General features: G+C 46.8%; 1 long non-coding RNA gene across 2 annotated transcripts in view; it reads right to left on the bottom strand.

Moving 5' to 3' along the window:
• Positions 1-1911: 1911 nt before the first annotated feature.
• LOC115657914 overlaps positions 1912-16330 on the bottom strand; it is a 29744-nt gene continuing 15325 nt past the window's right edge. Inside the window, exons 3-4 of one of the 2 annotated variants that reach the window (XR_004002091.1) lie at positions 6275-6598; positions 1912-2258 (exon numbers count right to left, since the gene is read on the bottom strand). This is a non-coding gene — a long non-coding RNA (uncharacterized LOC115657914). Of the gene's footprint in view, positions 2259-6274; positions 8953-16330 lie in introns of those variants that run through there. The other variant, XR_004002090.1, reaches the window with a different exon arrangement.

Genomic DNA, 16330 nt, shown 5'->3' with positions numbered 1-16330 from the left:
AAAGGTCATAAGCACCATCCTCATCATTCATACTCTGACACCTGCATTAAGGGACCCAACCTTGCCCAAAGCAACAACCCTGACTTGTCCTTGTGGAAGAAGGGAAAGAATTGACAAGGATTTGTAGGGGATCTTAATGCATGTCAGTCTGTTAGTAAGAGTTAGGCCAGCTGTAACCCTAATGACGTGAGATTTGCAGAAGCGAGGATAGTGTGAGGCAAGTAGGAAAGAACTGTGTGAGAAGTTATCACGACCTTGCACTGATAATTAAATATGTAGACTTGCGCCCAGAAGTGAGGAAAATAAGATAGCAGGATAGCCTACGTATAAACAAAATCCAGCTGTTGCTCATTATTGTCTGTATTATTGCTTGTTATTGTCTGTAACAAAGGTATAAATGCTTGCTGTAATTGTTTACCTGTTGAGAGACCTGTCCGGGACTGGGGTGACCCAGTGTTCTAAGGCACTCCCTCCCTCTATTGCAATTGTTGGAGAAATAATAAAGTATTTGATTTTGCTGCACCCAAACAAAAAGTGAGAACTGAGTTTTTCTCCGACATCCTCAAGCATTTTACAGTGTGATAATTAAGAATACTGATTCTCCACTTGCTTAGACCACTGTAAATCAGGAGTAGCTCCAATCAGCTGAGTTGCTCAACTATAAATGAGAGAGAATCAGGCCCCAATTCCTTAATGAGACCAGAAACTGCTCAGAACTGATTTTAGATATAATAGCATCAAGGCCAGCTAGACAGCTTTGCTCTTCAGTGCCCATAAAGCACTCACACTGCATACATCTGGTGAAAACCTTGCCTAACCAATCCCAGCCTCCACCTCATGGGCTCTGCATTCCCGTCCCAGTCTCTTTGCACAGCCAGCCACGGTCTCCCATCCAGACCACCCATCCAAGTCCCAGTCTTTCCTCAACCTTGGCTTTCAGTGCCAGTCTCCCTGTCCAGCTAGTCCCAGTCTCCCCCTGGGCTTCTTATCCAATTTCAATCTCCCCACTTCCCCCTCTTAGTGCCAGTTTCCCGCCCCAGGCACCTTGTCCCATTCTCCCCAACTTATGCTCCCCTTCCAATCTGTCATCACCCATCTTTGTCCCAGTCTCCCCATCCCAGGCTCCTTGTCCAGTTTCTGTATCGCTATCCCCACTGGCTCCCATTCCTATTCTCCCCCCAGTAATTAAAGCTGGACTCTGAACTAGCCCCTCATCTCATGGGTTGACCCCTCTACATGCATTAAGGAATATTGGCAGATCAGTGAAGAAGAAACCTGTGGTACTTCCACTTGTTCTTTAGCTAAACAAAATACTCCAGTGTTCAAGGCAGTCAAAGCAGCACTTTCACCAACCCTAAATCTCAACTCCTCAGAAAAGATGGTGGTCTTGCAGCACTGTGAAGTACACCAGTGAGTTGTAGCGAAGGCCCCGCCTGGCGGTTAGCAAATGAGGCAGATGACATTAATGGTGCACAGCTAACATGGGATAGGATGAGATGGGCTGAATTACAGTGTGTGCATATACAGAAATACACTGTGGTATGTGACTGGTTATCTATAATTGAATTTTGTATAATTTCTCATAGGCAAAATGTATTCAATAACTGCACTCATGAAATGTAAAGAGCTCAGTGACTGCAGGGCACCAAAGACATTTCCCAAAGTATCTGAACAGGAATTAGTGAGACAGTTCTCAGTAGGCACAAGTTGTTAGGGGCATTTTGTCAAAAACATTTCATCAAAAACATTTCATCGCTGCTGCAGGACAACTGCTAATAGTGAATGTTCTTATTTAATGCACTTATGCTTCATGTAGTACCATGTATCTATTATGGACCCAGTCCTGTGAGGAGCTGAATGTTGTGAGTGACTGTTTTCTGGGAATTAGAATGGAATAGAATAGAATGGAAATTGTTACCATTTCACATTTATTACAGCTGTTTGCAACCAGCACCCTAGTCTGTCTGTATAGAGCTTTTCAGGGGACAGGATCCCAAAGCAGTTCACAAGTTACATATGCACATACAATCTTTGGACCATCCACACCACATCTATAGTGCAGATGGCTCTGTGGCAGCAGCCAGGTGATGACGAGAGCACAGTCCACTACACAACCATGTGAGGAGAGGAGATTTTGGACAAGGGTACTAGAGCAGCCCCCTGAATTTATAAAAAATGCTCCAGGACATTCATGTCCATGCAGAACACGTGAGCTCAGGTTTTAAGGATTTACCTGTGCACAGAATGAGGCAGGGGACCTGAGGAAAAAAAGGAATACATGACCATGTAATTAATGACTGTATCATAATGCAAAGAGATTGAACCAAGGTTGCACAGACAATCTTAATTCAGTCATTTCCTAACTTCAGAGTGCTTGATTTTGCAACCTCTATAGTGTACTTTCATTGTAACAGGTGTAGGGGGTTAATTTGATTATTTTTATTGATGCTTATTTTATTGTGACAAACCCTGAGAAGTGCTGAGAACCTTCCCAGAGCCTCTCAGCATTTACTCTTAATCATTAATAATCAAGATGGAAGTTAGTTTGGTTTAAATATAGCTAGAGGTCTATGCCTAAATAAACCATCATTTGCTTTAAGACAAATTTGACAGCTTGTGACTGGACAGAATATAAAGCATCTTCCCAGTTGTTTATTGGCCCAGTCCTGCAAGATGCTGTGCTCCCTCACCTCTCATTGTCTTCAGACTGGGCGCCGTACCTTGTAGGGGGCGCTCAGCACTTTGCAGGATCAGGTCCTTTGCAAATCAGTCATGCTGTCTCTTGCAAGCTAAGATGCAGCAGGGCAGAAAGTACATCTCAGTTCACTGAGCAGCATTTGGAAATCTCTCTTGTTAAATGAAATCTCTATTTAGATTTCAGAGTAACATTTTGAGCAGAGAAGAGGAATCTCCATAAACATATTTGCCAAAGAGCCAATTAAAGAGTGATGCATGAAAGGTGACAGACTGCCAAAGGTGATGAGAGCTGAAGTCTTTGGCAGATTAGAAATTTGATTCAGCTGAATCTATGAAATTGTCAATACAGCATAAATGTGCATGCCAGTCTATAATGTTATAACAGGAGTAATCAGAGGAGAGATCATTTTGTGCTGTGTTTCTGTGTGTTTGTAGAACTGGACTCTATTCTGTATCCACTATCCATACTTAATGGCAAAACTCTCTTTAAACTCAATGAGAACAGGGTCAAGCTTTTATGTGCATTAATGAATGCTGCATCTGTAAAGAGTTTTACATCCTGGAATCTTAAAGCAATTTGCAAACACTGCTGCCAATTGTTCTGATAGGGGAGTGAAAGATGTTGCCTTACCTGCTGTGAGCCTGATTTTCTCATGTGATAAGCACACAAACATAGGTGCAGGAACTAGAGATGCAGGGGATGCTTCAGTATCCCCAGGTTTTATGCAGGGCTTTGCTTCCAGCCCCATAAGCGGGGGCTCAGCTCCTGGCCCTGCGCCCGGGCTACTGGCCCTGCATGCAGGCTCTGCACCTAGGGGTTCTGACTGCTGGCCCTAGCCTCGGCCCCCTAACCCCTGTCCGGGTGCCCTCCTCTCAGAGACATGGCCCTACTCCCAGCCCCAGCTCAGGGAATGGGGGGCAGGGGAAGGGGGCTGGCTTTTCAGCTCGATGAAAAATGTTCCAGTGCCACTGACCACAACTTCCAATGAGGTCAATGGGAACTGTAGGTACTCAGGATCTTGGCCCCAACTAGTTCCCTCCTCACCTATGACCATGTGCTTAAGTTTTTGCAGGATCAGGGCCTTGAAGTTTTGCAGGGCTTTAGTACTGTTCAGGAACATAGATCTTGTCTACACTATTTAGGTCCGGATATACAAATGTATTCAAATCAATGGAAGTTAGGAGCCTAAATACCTTTTTGGAACTGGGCCTTACTTAAGAATGTAATTGCAGGGACACTGGTCCCCAAACACTAGAGGTTTGCACCCATGCTATATACTAGGGTTTTCTCTAGTAGAGCTACATTAGTGTAGCGACCCCAGACCCCAAATCCCAACTGAAGACATGCCAGAAGCAAAGCATGGCCTTTTCCTATTTATAATGAAAGACAGGGTCAGGCATTCCTGTGTTGGAAAAGGATCTTGGCAAAACAGTGATTTTTCCTATGTAAATGTTACCGAGGGCTTCTTAAAATATGCATCTTGTTCCCTTGATATGCTTTGGATTCATGGATTGCTCTGAGCTTTGTGAGGCAGATGTGTGGCAGGTTCTTTGCAAGTTTCAGCCTCCGCACCTTTAACTATGCACAGAAAACAGCATGGCTTGGGTAGGATTTAGAAATGTAGGTCTCTCAAGATGTATTTTGACAAACTTTTACACCAAAATCCTGTTCTGTATACTTACATACTTGATTATCCATGTTAAACAAGGTGAACAGTGGCTTATCTTCCATGGTGTTATATAAACGCCCCTTAGCAATTTGTACCAATTACACTAAAGAGCCCTCTGGAAGCTGGCAGTAGATGTGCTGTCCCTCTGCTTGTGAAATTTAATTTCTCACTTGTCATTATGCATTGTTTTTGCTCATTCCCCAGCTGCTCCTCTCTGATAGCTCATCTGCAGGCCCCTAAGGAAATGGTTCTTTGGTACCAGGCTAGCTCTGTGCTTGCTGCATCCCCCACTCCTTAAGTGTTGGCTAACTGTGCCCTTGTTTGGGACAATGGCTAATCAAGCGTGTGAGATGTGCCATCTCCAGCAGGAAACAGAGGCTCTTCCCTGCTGGAGTTTAAGATGGGAAATGGGGGGTGGAGGGGTAGATAAGCCAGGAGGAGCTGGGAACGGTTTCAAATTGAGTGGGTTCTTCTTTGTTGTTGGGAGGGAGGGGGAGAGAGAATTGAAGGCAGGTCACTGGCCAGGGGACAAAACCTCCTGAGGGCTGGGCTGAGCAGAGCTTTACATCAGGCCAGTGGGAAGGCAGTACAAACAGCTCACAGACTGGTGAGAAGAGGTGGCGGCAGCCATACATCCTGGTGGGCTGATTGTGAGTGCAGGGGCATCCTGGTGGCTAATAGAATTGGGAGGGAGCCTGGTCTGTGCTTCTCAGGAGTGCCCTAAGCAACTGGGGAGTTCAGAGCACGTGGACTAACCAAGAAACAGGCTAGGGAGGGCTCCAGTCTGAGCCCTCTGAAGGAGGGGACGAAAGGCAGGAACGCCGAAGGTTTCTGTGCCATGGAGAGGGGGCCACTGTGTGTCCTGGTGCTGTTGCTGACTCGGGGGAGCACCTCTGGGCAGGATGGAGAGTACTGCCATGGCGGGGAGGACAGCTCACGGCTATGGCATAGGGGCTTTCAGTGCCCAGAGCACTACGACAGCCCAGAGGCTACTCTGTGCTGCGGCACCTGCAACCTGCGCTACTGCTGCTCAACCACAGAGGCCCGGCTGGACCAAGGCTTGTGTCCTAGTGACCATCATCAGACCAGTCCCAAGCCTCCATCAGGTAACAGGCTCCTTCTGCACCTGCAGGATAGGGGATGGACATCAGAGACCTGGTTTCTGCAGTGCACTGTAGGGAGCTGGGATGCATTTAGATCACTCCAAAACTCTCCTTTTACAGCTCCACATCTTACCCAACTAGCCCATGCCTCCCTCTACAGCTCCACATCTAATCCCCAGCTTCACCACCTTCAAAGCTCCAGCTGCTCAACTCAAGCCTGCTCCCTCTTTAGAGCTCTAGACAACTTGACCCACGGTGGGACCCTGTTTAAAGGGGAATGAGCGAGTGAGTAAAGAAGAGTATTTCTGGGCCCCCCTCCCCCATCATTTTAAAATGGAAGTCTAGTTCCCTTGTAGAATACAATGTGGCCCCAATAGCTGGTATTGACAGCAAACTGCCTGGGCATTAGGCTATGCTTATACCTGAAAACAATAGGTATGAAATGCTACCAGATCAGAATACTAGTGTCAAAAGCACTTTGCATAGGTGTAAATGATCATCGTAATTTGGAAAGGCAATGGTGCCCACCTCTGACCTAATACCTGGGCGTAGGCAAAGACTTCACTCTAGTTTCTTATTGGCAAGAGCCCATCTTGGTCCTGCTATTCATTTGGAGAGTTAATGGGCTCAGAACGCTTGCTGGTAGGGTGCAAGACTTTGTGGTGATGCTTTAAAAATTTAGTGAAACCACTAGGTATGAGACATAATATAGCTAGGGAAACTTCTGTAAATGACGACCTTAGTAAAGACTAAATGACTGACTTATCTCTCTGTATTTTCCATTTCCAGTGCCCATGTACTTACCTTTCCTCCTTGTTGGGTCCATATTTGTGGCTTTCATTGTCATTGGGGGCTTCATTAGTATTTGCTGCTGTAGATGCCTGAAATCCCAGGATGAAGAGCAGCAACATGGGCCTGCACCAATCCAGAGTCAGCTGCTGGAAGCTGCTGCTCCTCCTTGGTTCTCCAGTTCCAGTTCAGCCACCAGACGCTCCTTGGGTAGGCCTCCTCAGACCAACAACATCTGCCTGAGCATAGCTCCACCTTTTCCCATCATAGGGTCCTCTCAAGGAGCCCAGTTCTTGCCTCCTACATCAACCAATGGATCCCTTTTGCAGCCTGTGTGTACTAATTATGGAATACCAATGGATCATACTATCATAACAACTCCAGCATCTTTCCTTAATAGAGCAGTCTATGGACAAACTTCTTACTATCATTTTCCTGTAAGTGCCATGCATGGTGACCAAACAACGTACTCAGGAACTCATGTCTAAGACGACTTGTAACTGCAGAACTCCATATTATAAAAATGTAGGGTGCTTTTTGGACAAAGTAACAAATGGGAAGTAACACAAACTTCTGAAATCATTAGCATATGTGAAATGAGAATCCTGTCTTTATATCTATTTGGGAAAAATAGGTCTCATTTTAATTAACTAGTTAATTCAGTATTTACTATCTTGGGGATCAGGTTCAGTCTCCATGGTCCATTCATTTCTTGGCATGTTTTCTCATGGCAGGGCTAATCTTAGTGGGGGTTTTAATTGTGGACAGCTGCCCAGTGGAACTGGAGCAATATTGCCCTACTTCTTCCCAGAGGCAGCAAACAGTCAGCTGATCTTGGAACTCCTGGTCAGTTTAGGCTGAATTTGAACCCAGCTACCTACAGAGCTCTCTTACACATTACCAAATGCCTTAGCCATTCTGCAATCTTAATAAGACTCCACACCTTTATATTTAAAATGGCTTGTAGAGTATTTTCTCTGATTAAAAACTAGTGGTTTTATCTTAAAGGGACATTGCCAAATCATGTCTTTGCCTAAATTTTTATCTACATCTGACTGTTGCAACACAAGCTTATTCTAAGCAAAAGGGATTAGAGGGGAGAATGAAGTGTCTTGTTTTTCTCTCTTAATGTGATTATACTATGCTCATATTAGCATTATGCATAGTCAGTTTCACTGTTGATTGCATGGGCCCATACTGATGGGGAACAAAATAATGTTCAGAAAATGTGAATGATGGCAAAAGCAAACGTTGGCAGAGGGACTACAGAGCAGGTTGAGTATCTGAAACTAGTTTTTACATTTTTTCCCCCCAAATTGCTGGATGTCAAGTTGATGGTGACTGTAAGACTGAACATGTTGCTGAAGAGCTGTCAGTTAAGTGCTGCTACAGGAGCAGCTTTTAGGCCAAAACCTTTTGTAAAATGCACTTTGTGTCTGTGCAGATTATTGGGGAAAAAAATAATTTTGTGCTGGTGTATGTGTTGCTCTCAGTCTTGTGATGGTTTAGTGAGGCTCTAACTATGCAACATCGACAAAGAGAGACCCATTAACTGATTATAAGACATTATGAAAAGGCTTTTTCATAACTGGGTGGTAAAAAGGAGTGAAATGTGGCAAGACCCTCCACCTGTATAACACTACTTCCTTTGTCTTTAGCTTCTAGTAGAGAAGAAGACCCTCTCTATTTTGACTTAAAATACTGTTCACACTCTCAGTAAGGAATTATCTTCAGATGGGCACTGCCTAACTGCAGCCATCCTTCACAGCAGGAGTTAACAGCAGGATGCTGATATGAAGAGGTTGACAAAGTATGTTGATCCCAGCTGCTGGAGTATCTAACACTTCCTTTGGTCAAAAAAAAGGGAGAATAATTACACCAGAGGCACATTCAAATAACTCCACAGACATTGCCAGTAGGAGCAGGTGCCAAGGATTAAAGTTGTGTGAGTAAAAAAACAAGAACTTAATCTTCAGCTGATTGGTCAGGATCTTAAAATCTGCATAATAAAGAGGCTTTGGTGATTTCTCTTGGAAGCAGATGGGCTAAATAATCTGTTCTGTAAACATAAAATCCATCAGAATATTTGTGGTGATGTGGAGGCATCTCCCATCTAACACTATTGGATAATGTAATGTATCCCATCATATAGATGTTAGAAAGGGCACACATTTCTTAATATCCTGGCTTGTAGTGGGGAAGCAATCCATTCTGGTAAGATAGGCTCAAATTCTCCCCTCATTTGCACTGGTGTAAATCAAGAGCATTTCCACTGAAATTAATGGATTTACAGTAGAGTAAGAGAAGGGGGAATTGGTCCCAGTATATCAAAGTTTGCTGTAAGGGATGTAACTTTGGGCCTAATCTGTGTGCTGTACAGGGAAAGTAGTAATAAATGTTTACATGTCATGAAGAATTTTGAATTTACTCAAAATTAGTTATCTGGTGGTTTTTTAAGATGAGGATGAAGAGACAAGACCACCAATATAAAGTACCAACCAAAGCTTAATGGTGCTAAGGGAGGCTGAGCCTAGTTTGTCATGTCACTCAATGCCCTGTCACTGAAAGTAATTGAGGACCTATTTTTACCATGGATTTTATTTCACGGCATCCAGAGCTGGTGTGATAAGAATGGTAACCTGTAGCTGTGCACTTGCTTTAACTAAATGCCTATTTTGAGAGGGACTGTTGTCTAAGGTCCCACATTTTGGTGGATTCCATGTCCTTTTTCTTAGTAAAAAGATCAGATAAGGACTAACACCCTTGAGGACAGAACCTGAATCCAGTTATTTATGGAGTATTTCTACCACGTTCCTTCCTGTTTAGAGATACAAAGGTACATTACAATGAAAATGGATGTTACAGCTCTAGTTTCAGGGTCCAGAATCCATACAGTGAAGTGTTAACAAAATGCATAGCTTACAGGGGTGTTAAACAGCACCTTATTGGCAGCAAGCATTGTTACCAGTCACTGCAAGGAAGCATGGACTGTATTTACCTTTCTAATTTGATCAAGTGTGTACGTGCCAGACATTTGTTTTAAATTGGTTATATTATATATTATTTCAGTTAATTAGTATTGCTAACCCTCAAGCATTTAAAAATATGAGTCTACCCTATCACAAGACTGATTTAAAGATCATGAGACTTAAAAAATGAAGTGGGTTCTCTATTTGCCTGCTGACTCTCAAGCTTTTAGGGTACAGGTGGTTTACGTTTTCAAGATTTAGTTAAAAAGCTGAGGGCTAGACATCTTTTTACTGAAAGCTGAGATTCCACTGTGATCACTTGACTCCAGAAGCTGAGGCTTCAGAAAAAACACTGAATATTGTGAGATGTGCAACACAGGTTTTTGTTCTCAATTATAATAGTGCCCTGAAAAAAAACCTTGTTTCTGAAGGCAGTTTTCAAAGGCAAATTATCTCTCTTGGCCCACGTCCACACTACAGGGTAAAATCAATGTTATTAAAATCGATTTTATAAAGCAAGCTTTATAAAATTGATTTTGCGCGTCCACACTAGGGCTACTTACATCGATGTTGAGCGTCCATGTTCCCTGGCGTCCATGTTTTCCCTGAGCGTTGCACTCTGGGTACCTATCCCACAGTTCCTGCACGGGTCCCTGCCCTTTGGAATTATGGGTTACTAGCCCAGTGCATGATGGGATCAAAGTCCCCGTCCTGGGTGGTTCTGGGTACAGCCCCCCCCCCTTCCTGTAAACGGCACACAGTCAGTTCGCGCTGTTTTTACTGGCTGCAGTGAGGGAAACGCCATTTTGCAGCAAGCATGGATCCAGGTCTGCTCTTGTCCTTGATCGCGAATGCTGTAAATAATTCACGCATTCTCGTTCTATCACTGCTGACCCATGATGCAGAAATGCAAGAGAGAATGCTTGAATGCGGGGACGACAGCGATGACGAACTGGAGAACGAGTTTTCTGACACCCCGGGCCCCTGCACGTTGGAGCTCCTGACGGTTATGGGTGAGGTTCTACCCGTTCCGCGCCACTTTTGGGCACGGGAAACAAGCACTGACTGGTGGGACCGCATAGTCCTGCAGGTGTGGGACAATTCGCAGTGGCTGCGGAACTTTCGCATGCGTAAGAGCACTTTCTTTGAACTTTGTGACTCGCTTTCTCCTGTCCTGAAGCGGCATAATACCAGGATGAGACCAGCCCTCACAGTGGAAAAGCGAGTGGCAATAGCCATATGGAAGCTTGCAACGCCAGACAGCTACCGGTCAGTCGGGAATCAATTTGGAGTGGGCAAATCTACTGTGGGGGCTGCTGTGCTGGAAGTATCCAAAGCAATCATTAAGCTGCTGCTTCGAAAGGTTGTGACTCTGGGAAACGTGCAGGCCATTGTGGATGGCTTTGCTGCAATGGGATTCCCTAACTGTGGGGGGGCCATAGATGGAACCCACATCCCTATTTTGGCACCGGAACACCAGGGTGCCCAGTACATTAACCGCAAGGGGTACTTTTCGATGGTTCTGCAAGCCCTGGTGGATCACAAGGGACGTTTCACCAACATCCATGTGGGATGGCCAGGAAGGGTTCACGACGCACGTGTCTTCAGGAGCACTACACTGTTTAAACGGCTGCAGCAAGGGACCTACTTCCCTGATCAGAGAATAACAGTTGGAGATGTCCAAATGCCTATAGTTATCCTTGGGGACCCAGCCTACCCCTTGATGCCCTGGCTAATGAAGCCATACACAGGCAGCCTTGACAGTGCTCAGGAGTTGTTTAATTACAGGCTGAGCAAGTGCAGAATGGTGGTAGAATGTGCATTTGGCAGGCTTAAGGCGAGATGGCGAACGCTTCTCACTCGCTCAGATCTTAGCCAAACCAATATCCCCTTTGTCATTGCTGCTTGCTGTGTGCTCCACAATCTCTGTGAGAGCAAGGGGGAGGCCTTTATAGCGGGGTGGGAGACTGAGGTAAACCACCTGGCCGCTGATTATGCGCAGCCGGACACCAGGGCAATTAGAAGATCTCACCAGGATGCTGTGCGCATCAGAGAAGCACTGAAAAGTAGCTTCCTCATGGGCCAGGGTACAGTTTGAATGCTGATTTTCCTTTCAATTGATTGCTGCCCTCCCCGTCTATGCGGTGTTGCTGCTGCAAGATACTTTGCCTGCAGCATTCCTCAATTGCTTGCTTAGGTTACTTGCGAGAGCTGTCCATTGGAAAACATATAATTCTGTATTTCCCAATTATTACCTACCTCCACCATTAGCTGCTTCCGTCTGCTGCTAGGCACAGGACCTGCAACCTTCCTTAACTGCTTTTTTATTGAAAATAAAGTTACTACTATGTGTTACAAGAATTGTGTTCTTTATTTAAAATCAGATCCTTTCATCAATCAAGCATCATGCTTGTTGTTACAATACTGTGCTTGAAATTTCATAACTCAGCGTTCTATGGGGGACGGAGCGAGGGAGGTTTGGAGGAAGGGGGAGGGAGGTTTGAAAGAAGAAAGTGCATCAGAGTAGACAGAACAAGAATTCTCATGGACCAGGGTACGGTATGGCTGCTTTCTTTGTTTTCCCTTTATTACCCATATCCCCAATTGTCAAATCCTGATGCTGATAACTAGCTTCCGTGCAGCTTTCCAAAGCTGCTTGCTTCAGTTCATTACCAAACTACAGTCACACTTCCTTAATAGCATGACCTGAGAGTAAAAATAGGCAAAGGTGCCATGGGAGAAGTTTGGATCATTAGAGGAGGGAAAAAACAGGACACAAAGGGCTTTTCAATCTAATGAAAGCCTTCTGGTTGGAGTGTCCGCAGCAGTGGAGGGGGCTGGTGTAGAGAGCCTTCCCCCACGCGTTCTTACACGCCTGGTTCTGGAAGGTGTGGGACAGGGTGAGTACTGAGGGAGGTTATACACGGGCTGTAGGGGCATTCTGAAACCACGGAGCTCTTGCAGCATATCACGGAGGATGTCAGTCTGATCACGAAGAAGATCCAGAGTTGCTGCTCGCCAGCGCTGATCTTCCTGCCACCTGACATCATTTTTCGCGTCCCTCCTGTCTTCGCGTTGACTGGCAGCCTCCCTGTACTTTGCGACCAATTGCTTCCAGTCTCCCTGCTGAGCTCTCTCTGTACGGGTCACTGCCATAATTTCGGTGAACATGTCCTCACGCGTCCTCCTTTTCCTCAGTCTTCTTATGATACCCCCCCACGTGGATGAGAAGCGAGAGGGAGGCTGGAGAAATGTGCAGCTGTGTGTGGGGGGGGTGGGGTTTGGAAAGAGTGATAAAAGAATCATGAGACACATTTCACACAACCATTCATACAGTCTTTCTCCTCACTGACCTGTGCCTGTTACCGAACCTTGAACATTTTACTTTACCACAAGGTCACCTTAGGATTCCTTTAATACTTATTGCTTGTGGCTGAGGACAGAGAGTTCTGCTCAGACGCAGGTCAGGGAAGCACACAGACCTTGTCCGGAGAAAATGGGAAGTTAATAATGGCTAGTAATCCCTGTAGTAGATTGTACTGGTAATCAAGCTACTGTCCTTCCCTGCTTTGCTCTCGCGTTCCCCGAACAAGCAGGTCTCCTTGCCTGCGGTTTGCTGGGTGGTTCGGGGAACGGGAGAGCAAACCGCGGCGAGGCTGCTCTCCTTCCCTGCTTTGCTCTCGCATTCCCCGAACAAGCAGGTCTCCTTGCCTGCGGTTTGCTGGGTGGTTCAGGGAACCGGAGAGCAAACCGCGGCGAAGCTGGTCTCCTTCCCTGGTTTGCTCTCGCGTTCCCCGAACAAGCAGGTCTCCTTGCCTGCGGTTTGCTGGGTGGTTCGGGGAACGGGAGAGCAAACCGCGGCGAAGCTACTCTCCTTCCCCGGTTTGCTCTCGCGTTCCCCCAACAAGCAGGATGGAGACTTTTCTAAAAACCACCTCATGGGTCAGTGTTTTAGGAAAGGTAAAAAAAATTACACTCACCAGAGGACGGTCCCTCAGCTTCATTTTCTGGAGTACTGCCTTGAGATGGCTGGCAGGGAACCTCAGTAAGGGTGAGGAAAAGATCCTGGCTGTTTGGGGGGATAAAATGCTCTGTGCTCTCTGCTGGAGCCTCCTCCTCTTGGTCCTCATCATCCTGATCATCGCCATCAAATAAATCTTCCGTAGTTGCAGGAATCACGACGCCCACCTCTGAATCAACAGACAAGGGGGGGTTCGTCGTTGCGCTGTTCCCCAATATTGCGTTAAGCTCGTCGTAGAACCTGCATGTTTTGGGGGCAGAGCCTGACCTGCCCTTTGCTGCTTTGGTCTTCTGATACACCTGTCTGAGCTCTTTCACTTTCACTCGGCACTGTAACGAGTCCCTGGTATGTCCCCTCTCCCGCATGGCATTAGAAATTTTTTCAAAGGTTTTCTCATTTCTTCTGCTCGAGCGCAGTTCTGAAAGCACCGACTCTTCTCCCCATACAGCTATCAGATCCTGTAACTCCTGTGTGCTCCATGCTGGAGCTCTTTTCCTATTTTCAGGAGACTGCATTGTTCTCTCTGCTGCTGAGAGCTCCACGCTGTGCAAGCAGGAAATGGAATTTCAAAGTTCCCGGGGCTTTTCCTGTTTACCTGGCCAGCAGAAGAGTACCTTTACCTGTGTAGAGCGGCCACTAGAGCACTGTGGGATACGTCCCGGAGGCCATTAACTTCGATGGCCGTCCACACTATCATAAAATCGATTTTAAAAAATCGATTTTGGGGTTACTCCTCTCGTTTTGATGGAGTTCCAAAATCGATTTTAGGGACCCTTAAAATCGATTTTATGCACTCTGTAGTGTGGACGGTTACAGCTTAAAATCGATTTAAAGCTCTTAAAATCGATTTAAAGCTCTAGTCTGGACCTGGCCTAAGAAGAGAAGGACTAGAGTCTTGGATGATTTGATTTCCCAGCTCTGCCACAAACTTGGTCAAGTTTTTCATTTGCAAAGTGAGGATAACCCCTCCTTCAAAGGTCTGGGATGAGGCTTCATGCACTGATATTCATGAAGTGCTTTGCTATCATTGGGCCGAGAGCTGGGAGTGCAACACACACTAGAATTTATTAAAAAATTTAATTAGTTAACATCTTATTTTTCACTATCAACTTAAAAATGTTGCTGCTGTATTCCCCCCTCCCCCATGTTTGCTTCTGCAGTTTCATAACTTTCACATATTTCTAGGACAGCCTCTGTGTTAACAAGTCTGAGGTCAGTCTGGAAATGAGAACAAAATAGACCAGTGGTTCCCAAACTTGTTCTGCCCTTTGTACAGGGAAAGCCCTTGACAGGCTGCAGATTTGGGCAGTCGCAGCTCCCAGTGGCCATGGTTAACTGTTCCAGGCCAATGGGAGCTGCTGGAAGCAGCGGCCAGTATGTCCCTCCGCCCGCGCTGCTTCCAGCAGCTCCCATTGGCCTGGAACAGCTAACCATGGCCACTGGGAGCTGCAACTGCCCAAACCTGCGGATAGGGCAGGTAAACAAACCAGCCTGGCCCACCAGGGGCTTTCCCTGCACAAGCAGTGGAACAAGTTTGGGAACCACTGAAATAGACTAAGGGCTTGTCTACATCAGAAAGTTGCAGCGCTGGTGAGGGAGTTACAGCGCTGCAACTTTGAAGGTGTACACATCTGCAGGGCACCACCAGCGCTGCAACTCCCTGTTTGCAGCGCTGGCCGTACTCCCGTTTTGTCTCGGGTGTAGAGGATCCAGCGCTGGTGATCCAGCGCTGGTAATCCAATGTAGACAGTTACCAGCGCTTTTCTTGACCTCCGTGGAAGGAGGAAGCCTCTGGTAATCAAGCTGGTTTCCTTTCCCGGTTTGCTCTCTCGGTCCCGGAGCCAGCCAGCAAACCGCGGGGAAGGAGACCTGCTTGCTCGGGGTTCCGGGACCGAGAGAGCAAAGCGGGAACGCCGCGGTTTGCTCTCTCGGTCCCGGAGCCAGCCAGCAAACCGCGGGGAAGGAGACCTGCTTGCTCGGGGTTCCGGGACCGAGAGAGCAAACCGGGAACGCCGCGGTTTGCTCTCTCGGTCCCGGAGCCAGCCAGCAAACCGCGGGGAAGGAGACCTGCTTGCTCGGGGTTCCGGGACCGAGAGAGCAAACCGGGAACGCCGCGGTTTGCTCTCTCGGTCCCGGAGCCAGCCAGCAAACCGCGGGGAAGGAGACCTGCTTGCTCGGGGTTCCGGGACCGAGAGAGCAAACCGGGAACGCCGCGGTTTGCTCTCTCGGTCCCGGAGCCAGCCAGCAAACCGCGGGGAAGGAGACCTGCTTGCTCGGGGTTCCGGGACCGAGAGAGCAAACCGCGGCGAGAGCAAACCGGGAACGCCGCGGTTTGCTCTCTCGGTCCCGGAACCCCGAGCAAGCAGGTCTCCTTCCCCGCGGTTTGCTGGCTGGCTCCGGGACCGAGAGAGCAAACCGCGGCGTTCCCGGTTTGCTCTCTCGGTCCCGGAACCCCGAGCAAGCAGGTCTCCTTCCCCGCGGTTTGCTGGCTGGCTCCGGGACCGAGAGAGCAAACCGCGGCGTTCCCGGTTTGCTCTCTCGGTCCCGGAACCCCCCTTGAAGCCGCCCAACAGCGCTGCAGTGTGGCCACATCTAACACCACTTGCAGCACTGGTTGCTGTAAGTGTGGCCACTCTGCAGCGCTGGCCCTATACAGCTGTACTAATACAGCTGTAACAACCAGCGCTGCAAAATTTTAGATGTAGACATGGCCTAAAAATGAAAGAGCCTTTGAAGACACTGGAAGCACTAATGGAAACCAAAGTTCTCCACACTTTCAGCAATGCAGAAAGGGTTCAACAACAGTTTTCGCTCTTTGGAGGCTGGGAAAACAGACAAACAAAACCAAACCACAAAGCATGCAGGGAAGCCAAGAAAGCAAGAACAAATGTTGATCCAAGTGTGAACATGCAAAAGTGATTTAAGTTGTATGTCAACGCAATTTATGTCAACTTAATTTTGTAGCATGGACTTGCCCTTAGTATGTAATGTATAAATCACTTTGCAAACATTACTTAATTAATCTTCATTTAGGATTACCAAGGCACCAGATAAGTATCACCATCAGTTTCACAGATAGGG

Source organism: Gopherus evgoodei, chromosome 9 (assembly GCF_007399415.2).
Source record: "Gopherus evgoodei ecotype Sinaloan lineage chromosome 9, rGopEvg1_v1.p, whole genome shotgun sequence".
In the NCBI taxonomy this organism is placed as follows: Eukaryota; Metazoa; Chordata; order Testudines; family Testudinidae; genus Gopherus; species Gopherus evgoodei.
The sequence above is the reverse complement of the archived record's forward strand: the minus strand, read 5'-3'. Positions and strand labels throughout refer to the sequence as shown.